At 38.2% G+C, this 12,737-nt stretch overlaps 1 protein-coding gene across 2 annotated transcripts in view; it reads right to left on the reverse strand.

The window, feature by feature from the left end:
• Window positions 1-12,737, reverse strand: part of LOC117231422 — a 237,850-nt gene that overhangs the window by 84,419 nt on the left and 140,694 nt on the right. The window lies entirely within an intron of this gene.

Raw genomic sequence — 12,737 nt, forward strand, 5'->3', positions numbered from 1 at the left:
ACACGTTCTCGCTGTCGGCTCACTCTCTTTTTCTCTCTCTTCTTTCCTCTCGTGACATTATTCCTTCTCCGTGCGGCAGCCGCGATTTTATTTATCCCCCGTCTCGGTCGTGCTTTTAATCCGTCTAATTGCGCCACCCTGTAGCTCGTAAATTCACGGCAGGAACGTAAATTCGCGATGACGGCGCCCTCGTTATCGTTCGCCTTTCTCGCTGCTCTCCGGAAACCACGCGCTCGAGGTATTTTGACACGTGCGAGTCGGGTTCAGGGTTTGTTATACTACACGCTTCCATTCTTTTTCTTTCTTTCTTCTTTTTTATTTTTTATTTTCTTTTTTTTTTTGTTTATATCTCCTTTCAATCCAGATGAATCGGTTCATAGGATTTGACGGTTCTTTCGAAGAATTTTTTAAGAGAGCTCTTTTTCTCTGTTCGAATACCGTTTGGGTGTTTCGCTTCTTCAAAGTCACTTTCGTTTTTTTCGGAGGGAGGGGGTGGTGGTAATGGAAGTGGAACAGGCCTCTGGGCATATTTGTATTAGATAACGCTCGTAAATCACGCAACTGCGTAGATTTCATAGCAGAAAGACAGTGTTAGAAGAATGTATTTACATATTCATTCTAGAATTTGTAATTATCTACCTCGTCCGATTACGACACTAGCGAAGTTGTAGCTTCGCGATAAATAGAATATAAAGAGAATGTGATAAATATTTTAGTAGAATAAAATACTCTGTTATTCGTAGTTAGCTAGCATGAAAGTACTTAAACGGTATAAACAACGCGGTATCAACATAAGAGAGATTGCAAATTATATCTCACATTCGTTCGTAAATCATTTTCCAGGCTCTGACGATCTATGATCTTCTGAAACCTAGATATAACCATAAATAACACATCACCAAGTTCAAACAAGCTACATATCGTAGATTACGTACGATCAAATTACAAGATACAAATATGAAGGAAAGTGACACTCGAAATGGATCATTCCTTTCTTTCGCGGTTTCTCAGCAATTTCTTCAACCTGACTTCGATGGAGCGCGCGATTCGCAAAAAGTCGATCACTTTCGATCGCCGAATACCATTTCGCTCGCTGGTACCAAAGATCGATAGTTCGTTGAGAAAAGCGAAGATAAAGGAAATTCGCAGCGAACGAAGGATCGAGAAACGCGTGTGGCTGGCGCATGCTACACGTCCGCCCCTTCATGCTCGTTCGTTCGTCGTAAAATACGTTTGAGAGCACGCCTAAAAATGTATCGAGAGCAGTATGTTAAGTACTCCAGCGTGGCCAGGGTGGGACAAGGAAGAAGGAAGAGAAGAGAGAGAGAGAGAGAGAGTTCCTGTGAGAGGAAATAGAGGACCATAGAACGTACGGTGAACGAACTGGCAACTCGTTTTCGAACGGTAGACCGTATAATTGCGAGTGTTCGTCGCGGTTCAATCGACAAATAGGTCTCGACAAAAATCACGTGATATCTGTAATCGTGTCACGAACGACTTCCACGATAGCCTCTTTGCCTATCCACGTTAATTGAAACCACAAGTGTATCGAATGCCGGAGCTGATCGCCTGAAAATCGACGTCACATCGCCAACTCCACGCACACGCGTTGTACGTTCTACTTACGACAGACGACGCTATTCTTTCTACTGCCTCTATCAAGCTGGTCCATTTTATATAATACGTACAAACAGTATTTGTACATACCGTATTTATTTTCCAACGAAGCGTTTCTTTCTTTTTATTTTTTTTTTTTTTTTTTTTTGTCTAGCAGGTCATACATTTCGTTTTCACAGTATCAATTTTTCGTAGTTATACGAAGGTACTAATGGCACGGAATTTAATATACTTGGTTACAGCGAATATAAATAATTTTTGTAGCTAGTGAACATTCTTTGGTTCAGGTCATTGAAATATCGTCGATGTTTGAATATAAAGAAAATGTTGGGTTGGTCATGTAATTGTTTGTTTGTTCGTTTTGCATTTGGAAGAACTTTAACGTATTGTAGTGGTTATGGGAATTGGAATTAACGAAATAAATAATGATGTTTGATCTGAAACGATTCTTTAGACAAGCAATTATGAAGTAATTGGAAAGTTGCTTGGGAAAGAAGAAACGAAACTGCCTTTCCTACGAAACATGTGACACGTGTTAATTTGATTTGCAATGGTCGTTGCTCGTCAATTATTAAACTTGACCCTTTCCAAGTACCGGAATACCACTAATAAGTTACATATCGATACGGATCTAATTAAATCTGATTTAATTCCTTTTATCATGTTCGAACAGTTTTATCACGCAGTAGTATGTTAGAAAAAGTAGAATTGACAGAATGAGACGAAATAACGAACAACGAAAGTTTCAGGCAGACACGAAATACGTTGGAAACGATAGTCCGAATAGATAGAATACCGTCTTATTCGCATGAGTGCCGATTCGCGACTGACAGAATTCGTGCTGCCCCCTCCTAAGATGATTCCCTCACCCCAAACAGGCGTCTCTACAGATATAATGAGTAATCCTAAATACTGAATTTTCTTTTTTTTTTCTCTCTCTAATAATTAATAATTCTTCGAAGCAACGCGTTTCTCGCCAGTCGAATAAAAAGACACTTTTCTATGTCGTCGTCCTGTTATATTCAGACTACGAACGTTTATTCCGCATTATGAGAATAAGAAAAAGTATGAAAATATGGAAAATTCCATGTATTACATTTAAACCTCATTTTTTTTATTTATGTTTCTAAAGATATGAATCGCATTGACGAGTTCAATTATGCGAATATAGGATATTTCATTTTAATTTCAAATCGAAATATAAGAATTTTACATTTAAATGAAACGTACTAAATGACGATTAAGCGAAAGAGCTTAAAATAGATGTATTTTTTCGCGATCACCGCGAAATACGTCAAATGTTAATTGTTCGATTTACACAGAATGCGCGAAGAGTTTCTATTAATAAGAAAGAAAAAAAAAAAAAAGAAATCCAATGACAGAAGATCGAAGTTCATGATAAATGGTTCTGCGATGTCGTCGAAACGGCTGTTCGGAAGTAACGAGATACAAATAGAACCCTCTCGCAAACGTGCCACTATGGAGCAAGCAGAGGTGACTGCCCCCGTATTAGGTCACATTTGCGCCTGCTCGAACACCGCCGCCCGCTTGCCGGCAGACGATTATGCCGCGTTCACAGGACCGTCGAACCTTTGACCCGTGACCAGCGATCGGTGATCCGTATTAACTGGCCCGCCTGTCGGCCTCGATGATACATCGATCGAGTATATCGATACCGGTATGCTCTTCGTGTAAAGTACAACTGATAGAAAAACATAATAGCTAATTAGTGTCTAGACTGCGGACATTTATGGAAATCAAAATTTTTTCTGAATAATAATAAGCATTAACTAAACAAACAGAGTTTATGCATAGATTTTTATGAATATAAATAAACAGAGCCTACGCAGAGATTTTTGTTCACCTACTAAATATTATGTATCATGTATTCGATGAGCTGATTCACGCGATCCACATGGCTGAAGTCTCCCATGGGGGACAAAAGTGTTGAAGACTGCGTCTACGATTGTACTGATAGTTGAATTGATAGGAAAAATTACGTTATTATAAAAAGTTGTAAATCATTGGAGATAAGATCGAAAAGTAATGAATAATGCATTCTATTTATTTTTCAATTCCGTACCACTGCTTGTATTATTGTTCGTAGTTAATTTATTTCAACAGGAATGTAATTACTATTAACAAATTGCGTGTGACTCGTAAACACGAGATTATATATGTATCTCTTCCACCACTTGAATTAACAATGTTCGATAATAATATATAGAAAATAATTTCATATTTCATTATATCGTTAATGGAGAAATGCTTAATGTAACCGAGCAATGTCACAAGATCTTGGCATTATTTCTTTATCCGATCTTATTTTTAGAACACACTACGGAAACATTGTTTCTCGTGGCTATAAATCTCTAGATCTAATTCATAGGATATCTAAATTTCTAAAAGAAAAAACACTCTTGGAATTATTTATTTTTCTCTCATTGTCAATTGACCAGACATCTTAGAATACTGTAAATCTCGCACGAGAGACATAGAGAGTGTTCGATACAAATTTTCAACATTGCCTGGCAGATGTATACCACTTACTTTCCGCAACAACGATCATATTACTAGGGGCTTGGATCTTTAACCCTTACTCTATGGACGAATCATACGCGATATTACGTTCGTATATAAAATTCTTAGAGGTTCTATAACTTGTCCTTCAATCGCATATTTAGCTTCCATAAATGTAACTTCCAGAAGAATGTGAAATAACTGCTTTCGTTCGAGCAACATCGAACCGCGTATGCATACCATAGCTGTGTTAATAACACGATGAATTTCATTAACTCTATCCATCGAAAAATCGATATACAATATTTAGTCAACCTATGGGATCTCTAAGATCCTCCTTAAGACAGACTTTATATCTTTTCTATCTTAATTCTTAGTCGTATACCCTGGTTACTTCTTCTTACTTATTATATTTTATTCTTTTATCTTACCTGTCCTGCCTGCTTCGTATATTTTCTCGCTTCGCTAAACGAATTTTTCTTTTCCTAATCATAAACTGATAATAAATAAATAGATGAACAAATAAATACCACAAACCAATTATTAATCTCATCGTCGATCTGAAGCATCACACGAGCGGACACACGCGTGGACTCACCTATAAATACATTTGGTTTCCGAGTCGAACGCGATAGTCGGTGACGCAATTCTCACGTTCGCGTTATTAACGGTGAGCAGCGGCCGTGGAGAAAAATCTCGCGTCCCCGTAACTCGTTCGCGGTGAAAAAGCGCGAGAGTTACCGGAGGTCGTTGCCACGCGGCGCCCAGAGCCCGCTTCGTCCCTCTTCCACTGTCTTCAGCCCCTTTCGCCGTTTCTCGCTCGCTCCAGCTGCGACCAGCCGCCTCTTTTTCCTCCACCCGTCGCCTTTTTCACGAATTGATTAAACGTTTTCTTTATCCCGGGTTGCGTTTCAATTTCCCCACTTTCTAAACAGAAACGCGACTATTCGCCGCGCTCCAAGAAAGAAACCGAATAAACCCGGGAGAAAGTAAATGCAGATCGAGCAAACGAAACTGTAACTTTGGTTTTCGCGATTGGAAAATCCCGTGTATATAATTTCTCGAGGATTAGACGTTTGAAGGGTTGCTTTAGGGCTAATCGAATGGAAATTATAGGGTGTACGCGTATCGTATGTGATTTCTTCGCGTTTTCGTAGTAGAAGAATGATATTCTTGGAATTTTAGCTACTTTTGAGGAATTTATCACATCGAAGACCGAAGATGCGAAATTGCGAGAATAGCGGCGATCATCGTCGTTTGAACCACTTTAAAGCATGCTGTGTTTCTCGAGAATTTTTCTGAATTCGAAGAATTATTCCAAATGCGAAACAATTTCTACATTAATCTACCACGTCGATGTATTTACTCCTTTTAAGTTAGTTCTTCCATAGCATAAAACAGTTCTCCATTTAGTTTTTAGATCGATCGAATAGCAGCTGTAATTATTCTATGCTTGAGTTATCGAGTATTGTAATTTATAAAAACACCTAATCTCCGCTCAAAAGTCCTAAAATGATTTCTATATCATCTTCAAAATTAGACAGAAAACAGGGCGCAGAATAAAAACTTGAAGAAACGACGTTTATCGCGTACCTCGTATGATAAACAAAATGTATGCTCCTAATATATTAACAATATCATTAAGATCTGCATTCAAATTTGCAACATACGATCCACACGAAATACCAATCTCTCTGCAATGTGTTCAAGTAACGTTTACGCGATATACCCGTATATTCTCAAGACTGTATACACAAGTACATCCTTCGTACAATTCACTAAGATCATAAATGGTCAAAAAATCAGAAATTTTATATACTACGATCTACTGCGACAGTTTGAAAATCAGCCAGCTCACACCGAGGCTCTAACACTTAGTATCATCGATCAACGATCACTGAATCGATTACTCGGTACTATCATTTACGGATCGATGATCGAAGAAACGATGTCATCGGCGTTGGTGCAAGGACCAAGACCGCGAGTTCACCGCGTCAAGTTCAAGCAGCGAACGATAAGGGGTTAGAGGAACGCTTGGCGAACGCTCGAAAGAACGCGAAACAATACGTTATCAAGTCGGGTGTGAGGCTTGGACGAGAGGGGGACGAGCTCGGAAGAAGAGGCTCGGGCGCCGTGGCAACGACCTCTGCCACTCTCTCGTCGCGACGCCCGCGCCAGCGGCTGACCAGCGGCCCGCACTTGCGCTGAATAGTGGCCAGGCCGTTGACACAAGCCGTGCTGGCTGCTGAAACAGCGACGAGAGAAAGAGAAAGAGGGAGAGAACAGCGTGCACCCGCCACTGAAAAAAAGTTCGTTCTCGGTTCGCCAAAGGAGACGACCGTGATTACTCAGGGACCGGCCATCGAGGTCAATCCTTTCTTACGCTGAACGAGGGCCGAAGATTCTGCACGGACGATTCATCGCGTACACGTGTTCGCTGATCGTGTTTGCTTCGCGAATAATCAAATGTCTCGTAATCGTGGAAACGAGAAGGAGGTTGTACGTTGCAGGTTGTCGAAGGAAGATGCATCGTAGAGAGATGGATGTTGGATTTTTGCTGGACGAGTAATTTTATAACGATTAGAAAATAAGAATGATTTTTGAGGTATAGGTGTTTTCAGGGCTAGACATTTTTTGGTGAATCGAGATTTTGTCGAACTTTAACAGAGCAGAACGGGATATTGTTTCACGATCGAATTATTTGATCATTTAATGGCGATATTATATAGAATTTGTATTATATAGTTATCTGTGTCTCTGTTGAATTATACAGCTGTTTCATTGTAAGTCTACTTTGCGAGCTGTAAGTCAGCTATAAGACAGAAAGAAGTTCGAAGGTGAGATTTTAGTTAGATTATCGATCTGATCCGATTTGCTGAAAGAGGTTTAAAACTCAGTCGTCAACCCGAAGGAAAATTTTCACTCGACGGTTTGCGCACGCCGATGGTTCGCAGGTGATCGAAAAACATCGACGGTGTCATACGGCAAACAACGGATGTGTAAAGACACCTGATATTCGTAATCACCTGTCGACGGCGTTATCGTCCGGCTGGTGTCGCAATTACTAAACTGAAGCTTGGTAACATCGATGCCGTGCTCGTCAGTGTCTGATTTCCTGTTATTCTGACAGCCACCGTTTCACCTGACGATGTATGACACCGGCGACGATATCCAACGCGAGCATAAGTCCATGAGTACACGATCCCATCGATGTTGTTTAGTCATATCGATCGAATGAATCGATTGCACGCGTTGTTATAGCGCCATGCGATGAACATCTAGTTGATCGGCCAACAATACCAGAATGTGCCACGTGTTTCGTGTACGTACAGACCGTTAACTCTTCGTAGGTAACGTGAGTCATCGGTGTCGAGCAGAATCTCGCTCGTAAATTTCTCTGAATCGAATTTTTATCTTTCTTGAAAAATCTTTCGAACGTTTAACTTAAAAACTGACTGTATATTGTAGCAAATATATCGATAGGTATTTCGGAAATTCCTCAGGGCTTTTTGCGAGTTTAGAACAGTGAAAAAATTAAACGTGGATATAAATGGTTCAGAAAATATGCTTGGCCATGAGTGATTGAATAAGGTAAACGATATTTATATGGCGTAATTCTAGACCTCATTATCTAACGAAGGCAATTGATGTAGAAAGACGTCGTTTGAAGATTACTTCTTCAAGTTCTAAACAATTTAACTTAACGATTTCCGACATTTTTCGATCTGTACAGAAGCCGACGAAGTTTGATGACAATGCTCGATAACTCGTTTCTAGTTGGTTGTCCTTGTATTTTTTACGCTAATTTGGAATAATTTAAAGGATTGATTGTATAATGTTCCAGTCAAGGATTTCAAAGAACGTGTGTATCGCATGCTTATGCTTGATAAGTTCAGCTAATTGCAAGTGCTTTTACATTATCATTGTATAATGAGGAACAATCATGAATGATTCAAATATATACATATTACTGAAATCTGAGTTAGACGAAGCGAGTGTCATTGAATAATTAAACGAGTATCAAATTGATTACTTTAGGCATTGTTCTTTACTACTATCATTAGTGATCTAAGGCTACATAGGTTTCATTCTAACTTAAAAGCAGTAGCTCCTATTGTCTATTACCTAACAGTTACCTAACGACTATTACCTTATCTATAATCGATTATTTTTTATTGTCAAGTGTAATGATTACGCACGGTTATAAAACGTAACTATATCCGAATGATTGTAAATATATAATCACTGGTAATTACTAACTAACGTAATTATTCCAATCTAAACTTTATTACCATTCCATTATTCCATATCGTTATATATAAGTTTCAGAAGAAAATTACATGCTTACCTAACGACTATTATCAATTACTATTTATTAGCATCGGTAATCACTAGTTCGTATGACTACAAACGTGAAAATTACTGAAATAGCTACCTAACCCTGACTATTCGTATCTAAATCCAAATATTACCTAAATCTTATTCTACATTTTCGTTACATACGATAGACATTCAGACAAGTCGTAAATATTTTTGCGAAAACTTATCCATGATTTATGGAAGTTCAAAAATGCAAAAAATAACACACGTGATATTTACATTTTCATGAGAACCATGTCTATGCAGATCTCAATCTAAATATTGTTAATATTACCATTTTACTACGTTGTTATACGCTAAATTTTGAAAGATAAGATAAAAAAAAAACGTCACTCATCGTTTCCAGAAATATTGAGACCAGAAACAAGAATATCTCATTTTTATATTGCCATGAAAATGGCTCTTTCAATCTAAACGAACAAATACCATTAACATTACGATCGTATCACACCCCTTCGTTGTTCAGAAAATTTTACAAGACAGTTTCACCGTTTGCGTTACTAGCAGGAAGCTTCGAAACAAACCAAAAAAAAAAAAAGGAAAAGGAAGAAAGCAAAATATCATCCAACTTTTACATCGCCCATGAAAACGTACAGCGTTCATTAACCGCACTCGCCTGAAAATAACCTGAGGCCAAGAACTTCTCGTAATAATATCGTAAACTAGCGTAAACGAGAGTTTTAATCAAACGAAGAGAAACTGTTAGACGGATGTATAACTGATGTCAATTTCATAACGGAATCTAAAAAGTTCAAGGTCACCCTATGGACCGACGAAACCACCAAAATATTCCTTTACTTCCACGTGTCAGCACAAGCCGCACAAAGATGACGAACACGAGACCGAAGAAGAAGAACAGAAGCTTCAAGCATTCGGAGTAACCTGGCCTAGGTTTTCCAATTTAGAATTAACACTAAAATTACCGAAGTGTGGTTAACCACTAAAATTGAAGTGGTGTGGTTAAAGGTGTGATAAAAAATAATGCAAATTGTGGCCTTTTCCTGATCAAACAATGGAGACACGTAATTATAATTCATATCAATAAGAAGGTAGTTCCACTTGCCAGTAATTTGCGTAAATAAACAGAAAGCAAATACTTTTTCAAACTTGCTAGGAATTCACAGTCAACCGACAGTTCCTACCAATGAACTGTCGTACCTTGTTTCCTTTCCGATAAATATCACGCGAATATTAGAGCTTTTTAAAATGTTTCTCATCGCTACAGATTCCTCGATTAAACGCTGTATCAAATGAAAATTCAGCAAACCGTGATCGTGCAAGGAACATTTTCGAGGAGAGGGAAACGAGAGCAGGACAAAGAAAAGGCGAGAATAAGCCAAAGGAAGTCACGTTGACAGGGCCCGGTTCAAGGCCAAGTCGTCCGGTCACAGTTTCACGTGGGAGCCACGCAATACGTGATTCGATTAATTATTTTCCAGGTTCGTCTGGTCGGGCATCGCGTCTCTTTCCGTCTTTTCCGACTTCCTCTTTCTTTTATCGTCTCCTATCTTTTTCTATCCGAGGCCACCATCACGTAATCGTCTTACAGCTCGAGGCTCGAACGCGGAACGCGGCAAAAATAACGTAATTTATATGCCGTGCGGATAAGACCGGCTTTGCAGTGTCCGAGCTGAAGCTGACCGGGTCGCCCATACGAAGTTCAAGGTCGCTGGATATCGGAGATACCGGGATTTTTACGAGCGGGAAACCTATCGTGATGGATGAGCATTAGTAGAGAGAAGAGCTTCGTCCGTAGATAATTTTCGTCGGATGGCCTTCGATGGCGCCTGGTCGGGCCGAGAATTTACAGTCGAACCTCCGAATTAATCTTAGAATATAAACGATATTCGATATTCTTCTAGAACAAACGTTCATAAAGTTTATGATTTATGACTTCTCTCAGATTTTTATTTTTACGACACGATATTCAATATTTTATCTAGGTTAATAGAGTAATCCGTGCTATTCGATATTGAAATTTATGATTTTCTTCTCAGTTTTTACTTTTATCCTGTAATTAACGTAATAGTTTACAGTGGAATCTCCGCTATTCAAATTAATCCTGCAACACAAATTGATGTTCTTCTAAAACTATAACTAAGCTCACGAGTGTATTGTAACAAAGTAATCCATAAGACGGTAATAGACGGCGAACTGTATTAAAGTTTACGATTTCTCTTCGGATATTTGTTTCTACGATACGATGTTGCATATTTCATATAGGCTAATATAGTCATTTTTCTACGTGTCGTATCTTGCAATTAATATTTCTAATTGTTACAGCTATAACGCGATTACAATTTTTAAGAGGCGAGTTTCAAGTATCGTTTTCGTTTATTTCGAGCCACCTTTGAGAAAATTTCATCTGATGTCGTAAGGTTTGAGACGAACACAGGCAATCAGATATTACTGGAATGGAAAGAACCACGTTGTGTTTTCAAAACATCAGATATCAAAATACGCTACTACGCATATCAATGGTCGTAACGGCATAGATAATCGCGTAGCATCGCTGTTTAGCGACATAACGCCTTATCAGAAGCTAATTACAGCTGACGACACGTCGAGTTTGTCCCTGACTGATAGAAAGGTTGAAGGAATAAAACACGGAAGAACGAGAGATACAGTTACGACAATCAGATACAACGTGACTCGCAAATTCGTTTCGAGCCTGTTACTTTCAGATGACAGATTCTAATTAATCGAAAATTACAATTAATCGCCATATCTATCCGTTTGAACGTTAGATCGATCTGATTATTTTAATTGTGCTACTCTTACCATTAATTCTAAGATTACATAATTCGTAAAATTCACGTTATACTTACGTCTATGACACTGCCATACCATCTCTATATTTATCTATAGAAATGCTATTCTATACTCTAAATTTTCGAAAAATCTGAGAATATTTTTGAGAACGAACTTTCACGTTGTTTTTCCAGTAAAAATAAAGATTCATACGAAAGATACTCCATTCTTGGATATCTTGTGCAAGATTAATTATCCGCTTCTGATATACATACAATAGCGATTATGCATAAGATACGGTGATAAATAAAGAAAAACAGCAAGATATTATTAAATAAAAAAAACCGATAATAAAGCAACAACAAATAACAACACGGTTCCAATGAATAACAAAGAAAAATAATCGAATTAATCAAAATCCAATAATTGACAAAGGCATGTAATAAATATAGCAAAAGGAAGCACGTGATACGATGCAAGGACAAAGGAATTTTTGCTCGACCAAATTAAAACAGCGGCGGGAAACGAAACTCTGAGAATCGCGTGTCCGGGATGTTCGTTTTTATTGTGTTGGCAAATAGATGTTTGGACTAGAACGAGTTGTTGGCAGGAAGCTGAGCGTAATGGATTTACAGGTGATCGTTTTTTATCTCCCGAACGAGATAACCTATGGCTAGATGCTCGCGCCTTTACACCAGTGGGAACAGAACGCGATTACGAGCCAATTAAGAAATGAGATTTACGTGGGAAAAGCTTAGGCGAGCGATCGCGCCCTCATGAATATGCAGATGACCCGTAGAAATTAATCGGTCGAGTGCACATGACACCGCGTTACTTCCAGTAGTAAAATTGCAACAAGTACGAGATTTTTACAATTTCCAGTGATCCCGTTATCTTGTCCTCTCAAACGTATATGTGCAAAGGTGATATATTTGTATGTTTACTGTGTGGCACCATGAATAAATGTATCGTGTTATATAGAGTATAATATGTGACCATGATACAGTTATGGTTACGATTACGAAGATTAAAATTCTTGACAAAAGTGTTAGAAAGATATAGTGGTAGCAGTGGTAGTTTGATTTCTTTCCTTTTACTCACATTCATTTCACTCGGGTCTCAGATAGAGATAAATGTTGATGTTTTAAAAGAGGCTTCAGACGTTGATAAATCTGCGTGGTTTTTATAGTTCAGCAACATTATTAAATGGTTGTGGTAACTTGATGTGGAATATTAGGTTATGTAATAATTTTGTTCAAATTGTACACAAGGAGGGTGGGAATTCTAACGAATCTAAAATGTTTTTTATTTACTATCTATTTTTTTGTACTATTTGTATTTGCTATTTATAATGCTTATTGTATTTTATTATCGTTTTGTACTATTGAAACACTTCGCTCAAAATCGTCATTCAGAATATTCTTCATAGTCAAACATTCTCAAACACGTTCAAACAACGAGCATTCCAA

The sequence above is a fragment of the Bombus vosnesenskii genome, unplaced genomic scaffold, assembly GCF_011952255.1.
Source record: "Bombus vosnesenskii isolate JDL3184/JDL3185 unplaced genomic scaffold, Bvos_JDL3184-5_v1.1 scf7180000013272, whole genome shotgun sequence".
In the NCBI taxonomy this organism is placed as follows: domain Eukaryota; kingdom Metazoa; phylum Arthropoda; class Insecta; order Hymenoptera; family Apidae; genus Bombus; species Bombus vosnesenskii.